This window comes from Benincasa hispida, chromosome 6, assembly GCF_027475165.1.
Source record: "Benincasa hispida cultivar pf3 chromosome 6, pf3_genome.v1.1, whole genome shotgun sequence".
Taxonomy (NCBI): Eukaryota; Viridiplantae; Streptophyta; class Magnoliopsida; order Cucurbitales; family Cucurbitaceae; genus Benincasa; species Benincasa hispida.
Genome location: NC_143483.1, coordinates 29,732,272 through 29,752,342, shown reverse-complemented (window position 1 = coordinate 29,752,342; position 20,071 = coordinate 29,732,272). Strand labels below are relative to the sequence as shown.

Sequence of the window (20,071 nt, the reverse complement as noted above, 5' to 3'; positions counted from 1 at the left end):
TATGGTTTAATGGAAAATAACTTATATGTACTAAGGCCGTTAGTTATAAAAGCCTTGTTTAACATTGAAATGTTTAGTACGACAACAACAGCTTAAAGACCAAAGGTTTTTCCAAAGGAAAATGCTCATCTTTGGCATCTAAGGTTAGGTCACATCAATCTCAATAGGATTGAGAAGTTGGTGAAAAGTGGACTTCTAAAGAGTTTAGAAGAAAACTCCTTGCTGGTATGTGAATCATGCCTCGCAGGCAAGATGACCAAACAACCTTTTACTGGAAAAGGTTATAGAGCCAAGGAAGCCTTGGAGCTTGTACATTCAGACCTCTGTGGTCCGATGAATGTTAGAGCTCGAGGTGGGTATGAATATTTCATCTCTTTCATAGATGGTTATTCAAGGTTTGAGTATCTCTTCCTAATGCAATGTAAGTCTGAAGCCCTTGACATGTTCAAGGAGTATAAGGCTGAAGTTGAAAACTTGTTAGGTACGAAGATAAAAACACTATGATCTGATCGTGGTGGAGAGTATATGGACCTCCAATTCTAGAACTATATGATAGAACATGGGACTGCATCCCAACTCTCGGCCCTTGTACACTCTAGCAGAATGGTGTATCAGAAAGAAGAAATAGGACCTTGTTAGACATGGTTCGGTCTATGATGAGTTATGCTCATCTTTTAGACTCGTTTTGGGGTTATGCAGTGCAGACTGCATGTTATATCCTGAACAACGTTCCCTCGATAAGTGTTTCTGAAAAACCTTTTGAGTTATGGAGAGGTCATAAAGGCAGTTTACGCCACTTCAGAATTTGGGGCTGTCCGGCACATGTGCTAGTGACTAACCCAAAGAAGTTGGAACCGCGTTTGAAGGTTTTCCTCTTTGTAGGCTACCCCAAGGAAACGAGAAGAGAATACTTCTATGATCCGAGTGAGAACAAAGTGTTTATTTCCACAAATGCTATCTTCTTGGAAGAAGATCACATGAAGGATCATAAGCCACGAAGTAAGCTCATTTTACGTGAGATCTCAAGGGACACTGAGACTACTGAGGGTTCAACAAGAGTTGTTGAACAGGTCGACAGATCAACAAGAGTTGTTGAGATCAGAACGTCTAGTCAACCAGCTCAAGTGTTGAGACTGCCTTGACGTAGTGGGAGGGTTATGAACCTACCAGATCGCTACATGGATTTGACTGAAGCCCAAAACGTCATTATGAATGATGGGGTCGAGGATCCATTATCTTTTTAAGAAAGCAATGGAGGATGTTGACAAAGATGAATGGGTTAAGGCCATGAACTAGGAAATGGAGTCTATGTACTTCAATAACGTTTGGGAGCTTATTGATCCACCTGATGGGGTAAGACCTATTGGGTGTAAGTGGATCTATAAGCGAAAGAGAGGTGTAGATGGAAAGGTATAAACCTTTAAGGCTAGACTCGTGGCAAAGGGTTATACCTAGGTTGAGGGAGTTGATTATAAGGATACTTTCTCACCTGTTGTCATGATGAAGTCTATTAGGATTCTCCTGTCCATAGCCACATTTTATGATTATAAAATATGGCAAATGGACATCAAGACTGCCTTTCTTAATGGTAGTCTTGAGAAGACCATCTACATGACTCAACCAGAGGGGTTCATAGTTCCAGATCAAGAGCAAAAAGTTTGCAAGCTTAAGAGGTCCATTTATGGGCTGAAACAAGCATCTAAATCTTGGAACATCAGATTTGACACTGCTATCAAGTCGTTTAGCTTTGACCAAAATGTTGATGAGCCTTGTGTTTACAAGAAGATCACCAACAGTTCAGTAGCTGTCCTGGTACTGTATGTGCATGATATCCTATTCATTGGGAATGATGTAGGGTATCTGACTGACATTAAGAGTTGGCTAGCTGCCCAGTTCTAAATAAAAGATTTGGGTGAGGCACAGTATGTTCTAGGGATCCAGATCATCCGGGATCTGGATCGCAAGAACAAATGGTTAGCCCTGTCTCAAGCATCGTACATTGATCAAATATTGATCAGGTACATGATGCAAGATTCCAAGAGGGGTTTATTACCCTTCAGGCATGGAATCGTTCTATCTAAGGATCAATGTCCTAAGACACCTCAAGAGGTTGAGGAGATGAGATGGATTCCCTATGCTTCTGCTGTAGGAAGCTTGATGTATGCAATGTTGTGTATCAGACCTGACATTTGCTATGCAGTAGAGATTGTCAGTCGGTATCAATCCAATCCAGGATTTGATCACTGGATGGTGGTCAAGAAGATCCTCAAGTATCTTTGGAGAACAAGGGACTTCATACTTGTATATGGAGATACGGATATGATCCTTACGGGATACAACGTTGCTGATCCCTTTACAAATGCCTTCACGGCTAAAGTGTTCGTAGGTCACCTGGAGAGTTTGAGTCTGTAGGATATGTGGCATCTTGTCTAGGGCAAGTGGGAGATAATACTGGGGTATGCCCTAGTTTATTGTATATTGTACAATTTTATATTGTATTGTATATTAGTCTCCTGAATCATTAGAATAAGTGGGAGATTGTTGGGATTGGTGTCCTAATTCTCCTGAAGTCTCGTTGTTTTGTAAAGATGCACATTTTTTAATGAATAAAATAACTGTTATTTAATTCTGGCATTTACTTATATCCAATAAACAAAGCTCCTTGGTTATCTTATGTGAACTTAAGCATGTATATGTGATATACAAGTGGATCATGCCTTAAGTGATAACCTAAATAGGTCTATAGAATAAGGATTAAGGTGGGATACCTGATCATTAGAAGGATCAGTGGTACTTAAGGAGACAGATGTAACTACAGGGGCATAATGATTATGGGCCCAACTATACTTACAAGCAATCTGTGAAAGGTTGTCGCATTGCTCATTGGTTAAAATGAATACATAATATATCTATGGTAAGGAGAGTTCAGTTGTCGGTCTTTAGTGGAGTGCCTAACAGTTAACAGATGGTGGATCTCGTGACTAAAGAGTTTAGTCAGTTATTCACGTACCGTTGGAGCTTCGAGCTACAGGTCCATGAGGTCCCCTTGGTTGCTCAATGGATTCAGTTGAGGATCAGTTCTTGATGTTGATTTGAAATGTTCAAATTGACAAGAGGTATTTTGATTATATATGATATAATCGGTATGATGTATGAGATACATCTAGTGAAGGATTGTTGTAAATGAGATTTACATTAAGTATCATGGAATAGAAAAAAAAACTATAGTTTATATGTTTCATGAGATGAAATATTAAAACTATAGATTATAAATATAGTATGATAAGTTGGTTATCATTTATATTTATAATAATATTAATTATTGGATAATTAATTCTTTTTCTTTTAAATAACCAAAGTAGTGGGTGGTTATTGAATCATGGCAACTGTGAGTTTAAAAGGAAAATGGTTTTCCTATTTTTTTTTTTTTTAAAAAAAGGTTTTACAAACGCTAAAAAGGTTTTTGAGTTTTCTCTCGGTGCAAAAGAAACTCACGTAGTCGTCAAGTAAATACAGATTTACTAAACGATGGCTAGGCGAGCTAAACGATCATGCAGTGGCGAGCTAAATGATCGTGCAGTATTTACTAAACGATCGCATAGTTTTGTTAGACGATCACTTGTCCGAAGTAAATGATCGTGTAGAGTCTGTAGGCGACAGACCGAGCTAAACGATGAGCTAAACGATCGCATAGCTTTTTCTAGACAATCACTTAGCTTTATCTAAACGATTGGGCATCGACCATTAGGTCTCTGCCATCTCCCACTTGCCCAGTCGTGTACGCGATCAATGTTTCCTCCTTTGTCTGCCTCATACCAAGTCCGAACAGATCCCACCTTCTGGATTCTTACACTGAGAATACCAAGGTCACCTTGTTGGTGGTGTCAGACTCAACTCGACACCGTCGAGGTTTTCTGGAGGCCGTTCGTGGTGTTGTGGAGGCCGTTCGTGTTGCTGAGGAGTTTGTGACCAAGCATGAAGTGTTCCTGCTGTGTTCGTACGGTGTTGCGGTCATGTAGATCGGGTGTTCGAGGCTGCTGTTGTTCGAGCATTCGTGCGTAACGGAGCGTGGAGACTCTTCTGCCATTGTTCATATAGTTTGCCCTTTGTGCATTTGTTGTTCATGCTATGATTTATACATTTGAATTTTATAACCATTTGTTTGAAATCGACTGTAAATGTATTGTTTATTCATGATTGTAATTTGGAATTATCGTTCTTCCGCTGCTCATGAAAATCTCATATCCGATTTCCTTCAGGCATAACGGTAAATTGGCTCAACTGTACTTACGAGCGATCTGTGAAGTGTTACACTATTGATTGGTTGATATGGACATAAAATATATTTGTAGGAAGGAGAGTGTAACTGTCGATCTTTAATGGAGTGCCCGACAGTTAATGGATGGTGGATCCCGTGACTGAAGCATTTAGTTAGTTATTCACGTAGCGTTAGAGTTTCAAGCTACAGGTCCATAAGGTCCTCTTGGTAGCTCAATGGATTCAAGTTGAATAAGTTCTTGGGGTTGATTTGAAATGTTCAAATTGATAAGAGGAAATTCGATTATATATGATATAATCGATGTGATGTATGAGATACATCAAGTGGAGGATTAATGTAAATGTGATTTACATTAAGTACCATAAAATAGAAAAAGAACTATGGTTTATATGTTTAATGAGATGAAATATTAAAACTATAGGTTATAAATATAATATGGCAAGTTGGTTATCACATATATTTATAATAATATTAATTATTGGATAATTATCTCTTTTTCTCTAATAATCAATTGAATGGGAAGTTATTGGTGGTTTTATGGTAATCGTGAGATAAAAGGAAAAAGGTTTTCCTAATTTTATCGGAGTTGCTAGTTTCGGAAAGGAACTCACGGAATGCTATCAAGTGAAATTGTTTCACTAAACGACAGCTCTTGGAATGTCACTATACGATAGTTCACTCAGTTGGTCGTAGCTAAAAAATCGCATGGCATTGTCTATACGTTAGGATGCCTTCTTTTACACGATTGAGAATTTGTCTATACAATAAACACTTCTCATCTCCCACTTGCTCAATCGTCTACACGATTGTTGTTCCTCCAGTGTCTTCCTCTAACCAAGATCATACAGAGCCCACACTTATGGATTCTCACACCGAGAATACCAAGGTAACCATTGTGGTGGTATCCTCACTCAACTCGACTGAGTTTAAGGTTTTGGAGGCCGTTCGTTGTGTGTTTGCATTGTTCGTGTGGTGGTTGTTGTTGATCGTGTTGTGTTGCGGTTGTTGTGTTCGAGTGTTCGTGTATTACTATCTTGGAGACTGAATGAGCGTTCATGATCGAGGGAATTTGAAGAATGAGTCTTCAAAGGTATGTATTTACTATTCCTCGATTATTTTAAAACATGCTATAATTTCGTATTGTTGCATGATCAGTTAGTTTCCGTTTGTGTACTATAATTGTTTATGTTCAATTTCGAATGGAATTTGGAACGATCCGTCCGTTGCTCATGAAAATCCTCATTTCTGATTTTCTTCAATATGATATCACTTAAGCAGTATGTGGTTGACATACAGGTGGCTCATAATCAAGTAATAACCTAAAAGGTCTGCAGTTGGGTGCCTTATCCTGGTAACATTGCGGATACAACTCACTTTGTTATTGTTACATGAGATGTAAGTGTTAAGAATATGAACCATATTATTCTTGTAGAGACATGTGAGTGGGGACATCCTATATAAAGTAGTTTATATGTAGACCAGACCACAAAATAATTAGTTTCTCTTTATAACACTGTTACTTGAAGAAACTAATATTTCACTAGGATGACCATAGGAGACTTAATCTTAATATTGAGTGAGTTGTGAACTTTTGTTTATGACGAGAGTGGCCATGATTACCGACTCAACAAGCTTACCATTTTGAGAATTTATCTGATTAGGGAGATGGGAACACAACTACACAATATGGAATTTGCTTTTTCCCATTCCTTAGGAAAGTAGATAAATTGCTCCCTTAATAGCTGGTTTCAATTCTTGAACAATGAGGCATCAACCTCTCACTGGCTGAGAAGTGTTAGTTTATATTTGGACTATAAACTGTTTGTTCATTAGAGGAATCAGTGGTACTTAGAAAGTTAGATGTAACTGAGGGGTAAAACGGTATTTTGACCCAACTGTAGTTATGAGCATTTGTGAATGGTCATCGCTCTATTAATTGGTTATATCCATAGACACAGAAATATATCTACAGTGCGAAGATGCAACTGTAAGTCTTTAGTAGAGTGATCGGTAATTAATGAATATTGATCAATTGGATTAAACAAGTTTAATTAATTAATCTCATATCATTGGAGCTTTTAATCTATAGGTTCATAAGGTCCCCTTGCTAGCTCACGAAAGGATATTAACGAGGAATGACTTGAATTGTTCAAATCAAAAGAGAGAATTTTATATTAATGAGATTAATAAATAGTGGTTAATTATAGATATGATCTATAATCATAATTATGTAAGAGATATATTTTCGAATAAGATTCAAATATTAGATACATATGAATTAGATTCATAAAGAGATGTATATATATAAATATGTGATATTTATATATTAATTAACTCCATATTAAATATGGTTTAATATAGTTACTTAATTAATTAATTAATGGTCAATTGATCAGAAATAATAGAGATTGGAGGTTAGCACAAATATATGATATTTATGATGATTAATTAAATATATAATAAATAGGATTTAATATATGGTTATTTAATTAATGTCCCAATTAATTAAATAAAGGTTATTTAATTAATTAGTACTAAGGGCATAAAAGAAAATTCTTGGAGAAGGGGTTAACCCTTCTCCATATAAATACATCAAAACCTAGCCTCCACGTTCTCTCTAACTTCTCTCTAGAATTCTCTACCCTTTTCCTCCTTAAAGTTCTTGGAGACCACATTGGAGACCACACTTCCAAGTTCTTTGAATCCTATAGAATAGTAAGGGAACCTTATAGGTGGCATCCTTCTACGTTGGAGAAGTTCAAGATTATTAACAACGGTAGAAAAAGAAAACTAGAGGAATCAACAAAGGTAAGTTGTGATTTCTTCTATTCTTCCTTTTTCAAACATGTCTATGTTTTCTTTGAATGTTTATCCTAAAATTACATGTTTTTGTTTCTTTAAAAATCAGATTTCTAAATGCAAGGAGTTCACATGCTCCCGCTTGAGATTCGATCCCTTCAATTGGTATCAAAGACAATGTTTTCTTGTATTTTGATTTTCTATCTTTTGAAACAAAATTCAGTTCATGAGGTGGGTTATTTTTCTGTATTTTGCTATAAAATGTATGAGGTTTGGCTTAATAGATGTTTTCAGTATTTGGCACATAAACTTGTTTTACTCGATTTGATCATGCAAGGACCCATTGTTTTTGAGAATTTTACTGTAAATCAAGTTTGTAAGTCTATATCATTTGTGGAAAAAAGTTGTTGTAAAAAGAACCCGGGAAAACAAAGACGGAACAAGAAAAAAATGGAGAGAAACAGTACAATTCGATTTTCCAGGGACAACATTCACTAATTTGTCGATTGTCAGAGTCTATCGGTTGGATCGAGCAAAAAATTGGTCAGTATGTTTAGGACACCTAGGGTCTTGTTTTGAACGGTTGGATCGTCATTTTGAGCTCTAGTTCTTCCACTGTCGTTGTTGAACAGAAATAGTTTTTTTTTTTTTTAAATTTTTTTTTCTCTATTTTCTCTTAAAATTTTCTAAAATATAAGGTTTTAGATTGTATTTGTTTGTAACTAAATTAGTACAACTTGATTATATTAATTTACTTAGTTTATTAAGGTGCCAAATATCGGTCTATTAATGTATTTTATATACTTGAATGTGCAGAGATGTATGTTTAAATTATATGATTTATATGTTGCATATTATAACATGTCCATGCATTATGTCTAAATATAAACGTTATATTTGTAGATGCATGATTAATATAAGTATGCTCATGCATTATAATATAATTGTTATATTATTTGCATACATGTTTTGAGTAAGCATATTCATGCATCATAAATGTTATAATGTACGATATATATGCATGTTTATTTTTCATGAATGATAATTATAAGCATTATAATTAGATGAAAAATGAACTTTTTATTGAGCATGCCATTACTTAGATTAATATAAATGTTACATTTAATCAAAGTTGTCCTAATGCAAACGAAAAGGTTTTTGCCAAATTCATTGTTTTATAAAGGATATGAGTTAAATGAATTAGAATTAAAATTGATAGTCAAGAGTTGCATGCAAACATAAGTTATAATTAATTTTAAATGGTTTAAAATTAATTCACCTAGGCTTATGTTAAACGAGTTTCTAATGAGATTAGAAATAGAATAATCTTTTAATTCGTTTTAATAGGATTAAAATGAACTTGGTTAAAAGATTAAATTTATAAAATAATTGCCCATAAGGGACCTTTGTCGACGGAATGTTTTGTCTAGGCTGAGGTATTTAAGCCATCAGAAACGAAATACATCTACCTGGGAACGGACTTGGAAGGTGAATTGGGCAAATATTTTGTAAGCATGCAATAAGTGATCAATTTTGTTAAAGAGTTTAACGAACGAGATCACGTATTGTTAAATATTCAATATAAGCGCTATATTGAGCAAATTAACAAAGAACTTAGCTGAAAATTGATTAGCCAAATTTTTCTATGTTAATAAACCCAAAAGGTAGAACATTTAATGGGAGGAAAAAGGCATATATGATATGTCGTTTTTCCATCCACGCTCTTCCTAAAAGTTCATAGGGTGAGATTCATGCTCGGCCTCGTAGTGCCCTCAGTGCACCCTCCCTTAGGAAGGTATTTGCATGGGTCAATATCAAGATGAATGGAGAAAGTGTTTATAGTAAGTGAGAGAAGGAAGTGTGACAACATATCATGTGGTCTCCTTCGTTAGTTTATAATGTTTCTTTCATGCTTTGCCTCATGATGCCCTGAGCAAACCCTCACTTATTAAGGTATTTGGAGGAAGGGCATTACAAACTCCAAATATGGATAAGATCGATGTAATCAATTATTCCAATCATGTTCTTCCCTGAGGCAGACTGGTTGGGGCTGGGTTATAGGGTTGAAAATGAAGGGTGACATTTACAATAAAGCATTAAGGCAGTTAATGTTTTATCGACCAAATGAATGGTAATTAAAATTATGTGAAGAAGGAGTTATTTTGGGATAATATTTTATTGAGAGTGTCTCACTTTAGTGATAGGAATAACTATATACCCTGAGGTAGTATTTATTCCAAATCACTGAATGTATCATTGAAAAATAAATAATGTTGCTTTCATTATTAGTTGTTTTTGCTAAACTGATTGGATTAAAATGAAAAATTAATTTTTTACACAAGTGTCTAATATAAGTAATTTGTGTTGTATCAGCATGTGTAGCTCAATCGTTACTTTGCTTGGTGCCGAAAAATTATCAGGAGAAAATTATACAAAATGGAAAAATACGATGAATATAGTTTTCGTAGTGGATGGCCTCAAATTTTTTCTCATGGAGGAATGTCCTCCGGCCCCTAAGACCAATGCATCACGAAGTATTCGTGATGCTTATGAGAGATGGGCCAAGGCCAATGACAAGGCAAAGGAATATATTTTGGTAGGCTTATCTGAAGTCATGGTCAAAAAACATGAGACCATGATCATTGCACGCCAGATCATGGACTCATTGTGTGACATGTTTGGAAAACCTCCCTCACAAGTCATGCATGATGCTCTTGCATCCAACTTCACTGTACGGATGACTGAAGGATCGTCTGTTAGGGAAAATGTCCTTAACATGATGAATCATTTTAACATCGCTGAGATGAATGAAAGTCTCATAAATGAGCCCAGTCAGGTGAGCTTTATCATGCAATCGCTGTCGGACAATTTTTTTGCAATTTCATAGCAATTGTGTTATGAACAAAATTGACTGCAACCTTACCACTCTCCTTAACGAGCTATAGACTTTTGAGTCTTTGTAAAAGACAAAAGAAATAATGGGGAGGCAAATGTTGCTCTCCAGAAAAAGAAAAAAGTTTAATAGAGGTTCGACTTCTGGAACTAAATATGTGCCCCCATCTTCATCTAGTATGAAGAAATGGAAAAAGAAGAAGGGTGGAAAGGGGAATAAGGCCACTACTGTTGCTGCTGCCCAAAAGGGCAAGAAGACCAAGGTTGCAAAAGGAAACTGTTTTCACTGCAATCAAGATGGACACTGAAATAAGAATGTCCAAAATTATTTGATCAAGAAAAAGAAGAAAAACGAAGGTAAATGTGATTTACTGGTTCTAGAAACGTGTTTAATGGAAAATGATAACCATGCTTGAATACTTGATTCAAAAGCCACTAGTCACGTTTGTACTTCTTTGCAGGAAACTAATTCCTATAGTTGGTAGCAGGAGAGATGACTCTACGGGTTGGAACAGAAGAGGTTGTCTCAGCCATTGCAGTTGGGAGTTTGAAGTTGTTTTTTGAATAAAAGTTTATATTGTTAGACAATGTTTACTATGTTCCTAATTTCAAAAGGAACTTGATTTTAGTTTCATGTTTATTGGAACAATCTTTTAATGTATCTTTGATTTGAGATAAAGCGTTTATTTTGAGAAATGGTATTGATATTTCTTCTGCAACAAACGAAAGTAACTTATATGTACTGAGACCATTAGTATAAAAAATGTTCCACAATATTGAAATGTTTAACATTGCAACCACTAAAACTAAGAAAAGAAAAATATCTCCTAAAGAAAATGCTCATATTTGGCATCTAAAACTAGGTCACATTAACCTTAATAGGATTGAGAGGCTGGTAAAGAACGGACTTCTAAACGAGTTATAATAAAATTCTTTACCTGTATGTGAATCTTGTATAGAAGGAAAAATGACAAAATGACCTTTTACTAGAAAAGGTTATAGAGCCAAAGAATCCTTGGAGTTTATACACTCAGACCTTTATGGTCCGATGAGTGTAACATCCAGATGAGGGTTTGAACATCTTTTCATTGACGATTATTCAAGATATGGGCATGTTTACCTGATGCAATATAAGTCTAACATACTTGAAAAGTTCAAGGAGTATAAGGCTGAAATTGAAAATTTGTTAGGTAAAAAGATTAAAATGCTTAGATCAGCCGAGGTGGAGAGTACATGGATATTGAGTTCCAGAACTATTTGATAAAACATGGAATCACATCTTAAATCTCAGCACCTGTACACCTCAATAAAACGGTGTATCAGAAAGGAGAAATGGAACCCTTTTGGACATGGTTCGCTCTATAATGAGCTATGCTTTTCTACCTATCCCATTATGCGGTTATGCAATGGAGAATGTAGCTTACCTCTCAAACCAAGTTCCATTAAAGAGTGTTACCGGAACAACTTTTGAATTATGGAAAAGTTGTAAAAGTAGTTCATGACATCTCAAGATTTTGGGATGTCCAGCACATGTGCTTGTGGCAAATCCAAAGAAATTGGAACCACGTTCAAGATTATGCCTATTTATAGGTTATTCTAAAGAAACGAGAGGTGGTTTGTTCTTTGATCCAAAAGAAAACAAAGTATTTGTATAAAAAAATGTTACTTCCCTAGAAGAAAACCACATTAGAGAACATAAGCTAATGAGCCAAATCGTATTAAATGAAATTTCCAAAGAAAGTACTGAAACTTCAACAAGAATTGTTGAAAAGACGAGCACTTCAACAAGAGTTGTTGATGTTACATCATCTAGTCAAACACATCCTTCTCAAGTGTTGAGAGAGGCTCGACGTAGTGGGAGGATTGTAACCCAATCTACTTGCTATTTGGGTTTAACAAAAACTCAAACCGTCATATTCGATGATAAGGTTGAAGATCCATCATCTTACAAGAAGGCAATGGTTGATGTTGACAAAGATGAATGGATCAAAGCCATGGATCAAGAAATCGAGTCTATGCACTCCAATTCTTTCTGGGAACTTGTAGATCCACCTGATAGAGTAAAACCTATAGGTTGCAAATAAATCTACAAGAAGAAGCTGGGTGTAGATGGAAAGGTGCAAACCTTTATGGCTAGACTAGTAGCAAAGGGTTATACCCAAATGTTGGATTTTATGTCCTAAAACTCGTGGTTTATAAATAAATAAACTTATTTTGTTATCAATAAAGATGTTATTAAGGTTTATTCAATAAAGTTATTATTGAATGTATGAATTGCTAATTTCATTTTAGAAAGAACTAAATCCAATAAACTAAGATCCATGGAGACATAAGAGTAGATCAAGTTCGAGTAGATAGTCAAAACAGTCTATAGTATATGGATAAGACTGGGTATCTTATTATGGGGACACTATTGAATGCGGTCCACTTTGTATTTAGTATAAACATTATGATCCTGAATTGTTCCTGTGGAGACATGCGAGTGGAGGCATCCTATGCAAAGAGTTTGTATAAGACTAGATTAAGAAATAAGTCACTCTAACTTTATAACGTTGTTTACTGTTTAAGACTAATTTTTTCAAAGCGATGACCTAGTTAACTTGACCTTAATCCTGAGCTAACTATGAACTATTATTTATTATGGATTATCCATAGATTTTCATGGGTGAGGGTTGACCTAACAGTGCTGGCTCAATAAGGCCCCCATTTTAGGGGTAAGACCGAGTAGATAGCTGGGGATATAGGGTGCAAAATGGAATTTACTCCTACCCGCTTTTAGGGATAGTAGAGAGGTTGTTCCCTTAAGTGCTAACTCCGATCTTGAACAAGGAGCCTCATCCTCTCATTGGCTCGAGAGGGACTCGGTTTGGTGATTGGATAACAAACCAATTGTTCATTAGAGGATCAATGAAACTTAAGAAACAAGATGTAATATCGGGGGTAAAACGACTTTTGACCATGCCGTTATTACGAACAACCTGTGAATGATTGACTTACTAATTATGATTATATCAAGTGGACAAAAATATACCTATAGTGAGGGGAGTGCAACTACTGAGCTTTAGTGGAGTGACCCGGTAGTTAAAGAATGTTGGTTAATTGGGTTAAAGAGTTTAATCGGTTAATCTCAGATCGTTGTAACCTATGATCTGTAGGTCTATTAAGTCCCCCTATTAGCTCACAAATGGATTATACCTTAGAATAGAGTGATGAGAAAATTTGAGATGTTCAAATTCAATTTAAGGGGATTATTAATTATATACGATATAATTTTCGAATTAAATGAAATTGGAGAATTGAATTATATTTAAATATGATTTAAATATTAATTACATGAATAGGGATTCATGTTTTAGAAATTGGTGTTTAATTAGTTTAATATTTGATATTAAATTAATATAATTAAATAAATATTTGATAATTAATTAAATTGTTTAATTAATTATTAAAAATTAAATTTATACAAATTTAATTATGGAATTATTTTTGTTTAAAAATTATTGAATGTTATATAATATTAATTATTGAATTAATAATTTATATAAAATTATAATTCCATTTTTTATTTTGAAATTTTGGTTTCAAACTTTTGAAAATTGAATTTTGATTCAATTTATAAAATGAAAAAAGAAATAGTTAGTGGATTTTCCCACATTAAACACCTTTTATTCCACAAAAAATATTGAGGTTATGGTGTCAATTTATCATCAAATTGGGTTGCATGTTGTTGATGAACAAAATGAATCAATGTTGCTTAGAAATGGGATTGATGCAATTTGAGTTTTGTGAGAGAAAAGTTGTCTCTACGATTTGAGATGAAAACCAGAAAAATCCTCCAAATCTCTCCTTAATTCAACCTCATTTTGGGTTCCATCACTCAATCAAAGGGCCAAGAGAATAGTAGAGAAGATTGAGTGGTAGCCTTCTAGGTGTTGGAGGGAAGATTTAAGCTAGAATTGAAGATTTGAAGAGTTCATCAAAGGTATACTTCAAAAACCCTATTTTCTTATTGTGAACATGCTTACTTAGTTGCTAAAATGAATGGAATTAGAGTGCTTAAGATCCTAATTGCTTTCACTTGTTGATTTTCAACACCAACAACAGGTTGAGGGAGTAGATTATGAAGAAACTTTCTCACCTGTTTCTATGATTAAGTCTATTCGGATTCTCTGATCCATTACCACATATTATGACTATGAGATATGACAAATGGATGTCAAGATTGCCTTTCGAATGGTAATCTTGACGAAACCATCTACATGATCCAACTAGAAGAATTTATTAAACAAGGTCAAGAGTAAAAAATTTGCAAGCTTAATCGGTTCATTTATGGATTGAAACAAACATCTCGATCTTGGAATATAAGGTTTGATACTACAGTAAAATCTTATGGCTTTAATCAAAATGTTGATGAGCCTTGTGTTTACAAGAAGATCATCAACAGCTCAGTAGTTTTTCTTGTGTTGTATGTGGATGATATTCTACTCATTGAGAATAATGAAGGTTACTTGACTACCATTAAAGAATGGCTAGCTACTCAATTCCGAATGAAAGATTTGGGTGAAGCACAATTTTTTCTAGGGATCCAAATTTTAAAGGATCGAAAGAACAAATCACTAGCCTTGTCTCAAGCATCCTATATTAACAAAATGCTTGTTAGTTATCCGATACAAAATTCCAAGACGAGTTTCTTACCTTTCAGGTATGGAATTATCTTGTCTAAGGAACAATTCAAAGACATCTCAAGAAGTTAAGGAGATGAGACAAATTCCTTATGCATTTGCAGTAGGTAGTTTGATGTATGCCATGTTGTGTTCTAGACCTGACATTTGTCATCCAGTAAGAGCAGTCAGTAGATATCAATCAAATCATGAATTTGATCACTGGGCACAGTTAAAGCCACTCTCAAATATCTTAGAAAAACGAGAAAGTATATGCTCGTGTATGAGGCTAAGGATTTGAACCTTACAAGATATAATGATTCTGATTTTTAAACTGATAAAGTTTCAAGGAAATCCACATTAGGATCAGTGTTCACTCTGAATGAGGAGTTATAGTATGACACAACATTAAGTAAGGTTGTATTGTAGATTTCACCATGGAGGCTGAGTATATAGTTGCCTGCGAAGCTGCAAAAGAAGTCGTCTGGTTTAAAAAATTTCTCACAGATTTAGAAGTTGTTCCAAATATGTCCTTACCCATCACACATTATTGTGATAATAGTAGTGTTGTGGCAAACTCCAGGGAACCTTGGAGGCACAAACGTGGAAAGCATATAGAGCACAAGTATCATCTTATTAGAGAGATTGTGCAACGGGGAGATGTGATAATCACAAAGATTGCCTCAGAGCACAATATTGTTGATCCATTTACAAAGACTTTCATAACTAAAGTATTTGAAGGTCACCTAGAGGGTCGGGTATACGAGATATGAGTCACCTAGACTAGGGCAAGTGGGAGACTTCATTGGGTATATTGTATGTCCTAGTTTATTATATTGTATATTGATACTTTACTTTACATTGTATATTGATACTTTACTTTTCCACTCATCCTTTATTGTATATTGATACATTCCACTAGCTTTGGACAAGTGAAAGATTGTTAGGATTGATGTCCTAAATCTAGTTTATCTCGTGATTTGTAGTTTTGTTAACACAAATTATTTATCTAATAAAATCAGAGGTATTTTTTGACATTTAGACAATATTAATTCAATTCAATAAACTAAGATATAAGGTTATATGATGTCACTTGAACAGTATGTGGTTGACATACAGATGGTTCATGGTCAAGTAAAAACCTAAAAGGTCTGTAGTAAATAGATGAAGGTTGAGTGCCTTATCTTGGTAATACTGTGGATACGACTCACTTTGTAATTGTTACATGAGATGTAAGTGTTACAAACAATATGAACCATATTGTTCATGTAGAGACATGTGAGTGGGGTATCCTATATAAAGGAATTTATACATATATCAAACCATGAAATAATTAGTTTCTCTCTATGACACCGTCATTTGAAGAAACTAATATTTCACTAGGATGACCATAGAAGACTTGACCTTAATCCTGGGTGAGTTGTGAACTTCTGTCTATAATGACAGTCCTTTGATTTATATGGGTGAGAATGGTCATGATAGCCAACTCAACAAGCCTACCATTTTGAGGATTTGTCTGATTAGGAAGTTGGGAACATAGCTACACAAGATATTTATGATGATTAATTAAATATATATTAAATAGGATTTAATATATGATTATTTAATTAATGTGTCAATTAATTAAATAGGGGTTATTTAATTAATTATCACTAAGGGCATAAAAGAAAATTATTGGAGAAGGGGTTAACCTTTCTCCATATAAATACATCCTTGTAACCATTTTAGTTAAAGTTTTTGATATCACACAAAAACCTAGCCTCCACCTTCTCTCTAACTTCTCTCTAGAATTCTCTACCATTTTCCTTCTCAAAGTTCTTGGAGACCACACTTCCAAGTTCTTCAAATCCTATAGAATAGTAAGGTAACCTCATTGGTGGTGTCCTTCTACGTTGGAGAAGTTTGAGATTATTAATAACGATAGAAGAAGAAAACTAGAGGAATCAACAAAAGTAAGTTGCAATTTCTCCTATTCTTCATTTTTCAAGCATGCTTATGTTTTCTTTGACTATTTATTCTAAAATTACATGTTTTATTTTACATTTTTTGTTTCTTTAAAAATCAGATTTCTAAATGCAAGACATTCACACGCTTCCGCTTGGGATTCAATCACTTCACTTCCTTAGGGGGACACAAGAAAACGGTACCACGAGGCCGGACACAGATCTCACGATATAAACTATAAGGGAGAACCTGAAGAGACATTGACATATCATATACATCAATTTACTCCCACTAAATGTTTTGAACTTAGGGTTTCTTACTTATGTAAATTCGGATAACAATTTATCTAAGTGTATTGTTAAATTTGCCAAATATAACTTTTATATTATATTGGATAGTCTAACAATATATGATTATTGTATATTAAACACTTTAATAAACCTAATCATGTATTGCATTCTTATAAAATACTTGTCTAATTTATCTTCCAGGTCCATTCTTAGGTAAAGGTATTTCGTTTTCGTCAGCTTAAATACCCCAACCTAACTGAACATTCCTTACACAAAGGTCCCTTATAGACAATTATTTTATAAATTTAATCTTTTATTGTTTTTATTTTAATGCTATTAAAAGAAAATAAAAGATTAACCTATTTCTATTCACATTAAAAATATTTCAACATAGGTCTAGGCAAAATTGATTTTAAACCATTTAAAATTAATTTTAGCCTACGTTTGTATGCAACTCTTGATTATAGATTTTAAGTCTAATTCATTAACTTTATAACACTAATAAAATAATGAAAATAAATAAAACCTATAGTCATGCATCTACAAACATTAATTAAATATGACATTTATATTTACTAAGTAATGTCATGCTCAATGCATTTTCATTTTCATTATATAATATAACAATTATATTATAAAATAATGAAAATAAGACATATCCATCATACAAACTATATATAATATAACACTTATACTATAGTATAATGCTTGAACATGTTAATAATGCATGCTATCATATAATATAACATTTATATTTAATATGATGCATGAGCATGCTTAGGATATATCATGCAACATTATAATATAACAATTATATTAAATATGATGCATGATATAAAATGTCTATCTTAAGGTGGGATTTTAGTCTACATGGCATACATTGTGCAAGATAAAAATAATTATAAAAATATTTAAACAACAACATTGGACAAAAAAAGGCACTCCTAAGCAATTAATTAAATTAATATAATATTTATATTCATTTAATTAATAAAAAAAATAATAAAATTACATAAAAAACTAAATTACAAAATGCCTCAACCAGCGACATGGAAATCGTCTGGAATGCACATGAACTTCTCCGAGCGCAGTGACACTAAGATAGAGCACCGTTGCGCTCTGGCTTTTTCTTTCGGAGCATAGCAGCGCTCGACAGGATTTCAAGTAGCGCCGTTGAGCTTTTGACGAGCGTTGCGATGCTCTATGTGAAATCCTCCGAGCACAATTGCGCTTCAACAAGAGCTTTACACTGCTTTAGGCCAAAAGTTGCTATTTTTCTTCACCAAAGATGCATCGAACTCCAACCTCCTTCATGGTAAACACTTCACTATGAATGATACAGACTTATATACTCAGTATGAATTTAAAAGCCCAAAACACTAGACCCTTACAAATTTAATCAAATTAAAGTAGTAAATATAAGTGTCGTTTTTGTAAAAATCCAAGGTGCAAACCATACATTCAAGATGCACAATTAAATCCACAATTTCTCTGAATTTTAAGTTACAATATGAAATTCAGAGACACAATTTGACTCCGATACGAATTGAAGAAAATGGAATTTTTGCAGGAGAAGCGAGTGAGCGCATTCGTGTCTTAGAATTCGTTTTAAAAATATTAATAAAATAGAGAACGAAAACATGATAAACATACAACCTTAAACATGCATTTCTACTATAAATTTACAGAGAGAAAAGGGATGGAGATGGACTTACCTTTGAAGAACTATTCTTCACAATTCCTCTTTCTTTAGTGTCACGAATAGTGAAATCTTCTCACACGAACGTGATCACGAACTCCTTTTTGCCAAAGTCACGAACACAACAACTTGGACACTACCATGAAAAGTTACCTAGCTATTCTCAAGGTGAGAATCAAAGAGAGTGTGTGGGCTTTGTATTCAATTTTTGTGATGGGAGAATGAGTGTTTGTTAAGATAAAATGCAGAGGGAGAAGATGAATATCTAGAGAAAGTATTCTACTGAAATTAATTTCACGCCCAGTGTCTTTTCTCCCCCTTATCCATCTGCAATATAAGAGAATGTGAGGGAGTTAAAAACTCCCTCCAACACTTGTAGAATAACTCCCAAAGAGTTAATTTTTTAATTCAAAATCCAAAATTTAAATTATAATTATATTAACTAATTTAATATAATTAAATCTAAAATATATATTATATCCTATATAATATAACCTATAGTTTATTTATATCACATATAATTTGACCTATAATTCATATTCTCTCATATAACTTATAGTTTTAACTATGAATCAAATTCACATTAATTTTAACCTATAGTTTTTATATGAATCTCATTCATATAATTAATAATTAAATCATATTCAAATATTTTTTTCTCTCATTAAACTTTATATTATAATGTATCAACATACATTATATTAATTGTATCTCATACAAATAATTTGAACAATTTAAATTAATCCAAAATTAATTGATTCTAATGAGAAAACAATGGGACCTTATGGGCCTACAGATTAGAAAATCCAATGATACAAGATTAATTAATTAAACTCTTTAATTAAATTAATCAACATTCATTCATTAACTGTGGTCACTCCACTAAAGATCAAAAGTTGCACCTGTATGTTACCACATATAAGGTATCTAGCCTCATCCATCTAGTATAGACCATTCATGTTATTACTTAAATATGATCCACCTGTATGTTACCACATATATGTTTAAGCTTCATCAAATAATCTTAAATCTTAGTTTATTCGTTTTCGGTTAATGCAATTAAATGTCAAATAAAATAACAACTTATTTTCTTAAATAAATTTTCTGTTTGTACAAATAAAATACAAACTACGAAACCACGAGATATAGGGTATCAACCCCAATAATACACAATCTTCTACTATATTCACCTCAAAACTAAAGGAGGTAATTACTTCATAGAATTTGTGATACCATTGATGAAAGGTTTGCTTGACACTATAGATGGATTTCTTCAATTTGTACACCATAGAATTTGAATTATATGATAAGTTTTCTGGTTGCACCATATAAATCGTCTCATCAATATTTCCATTTAGAAACATAATTGTTCATCCATCTAATGTAGCTCTAAATCAAAGTGAGCTACAAGTGCCATGATTACCTTGAAAAAGTCTTTCGATAAAACCGGAGAGAGTCTCTTTGTAATCAATACCTTCCTTTGAGTAAAATCCTTTGCAATAAGACG

At 33.7% G+C, this 20,071-nt stretch overlaps 1 long non-coding RNA gene across 1 annotated transcript; it reads right to left on the bottom strand.

The window, feature by feature from the left end:
• Nucleotides 1-17,789: 17,789 nt before the first annotated feature.
• LOC150035582 (uncharacterized) lies at nt 17,790-19,865 on the bottom strand. Its single transcript, XR_016529999.1, has 2 exons — nt 18,581-19,865; nt 17,790-18,173 (listed from the first exon to the last, which is right to left on the bottom strand). It is a non-coding gene; the product is annotated as an uncharacterized LOC150035582 (long non-coding RNA).
• Between the last annotated feature and the right edge of the window lie 206 nt (nt 19,866-20,071).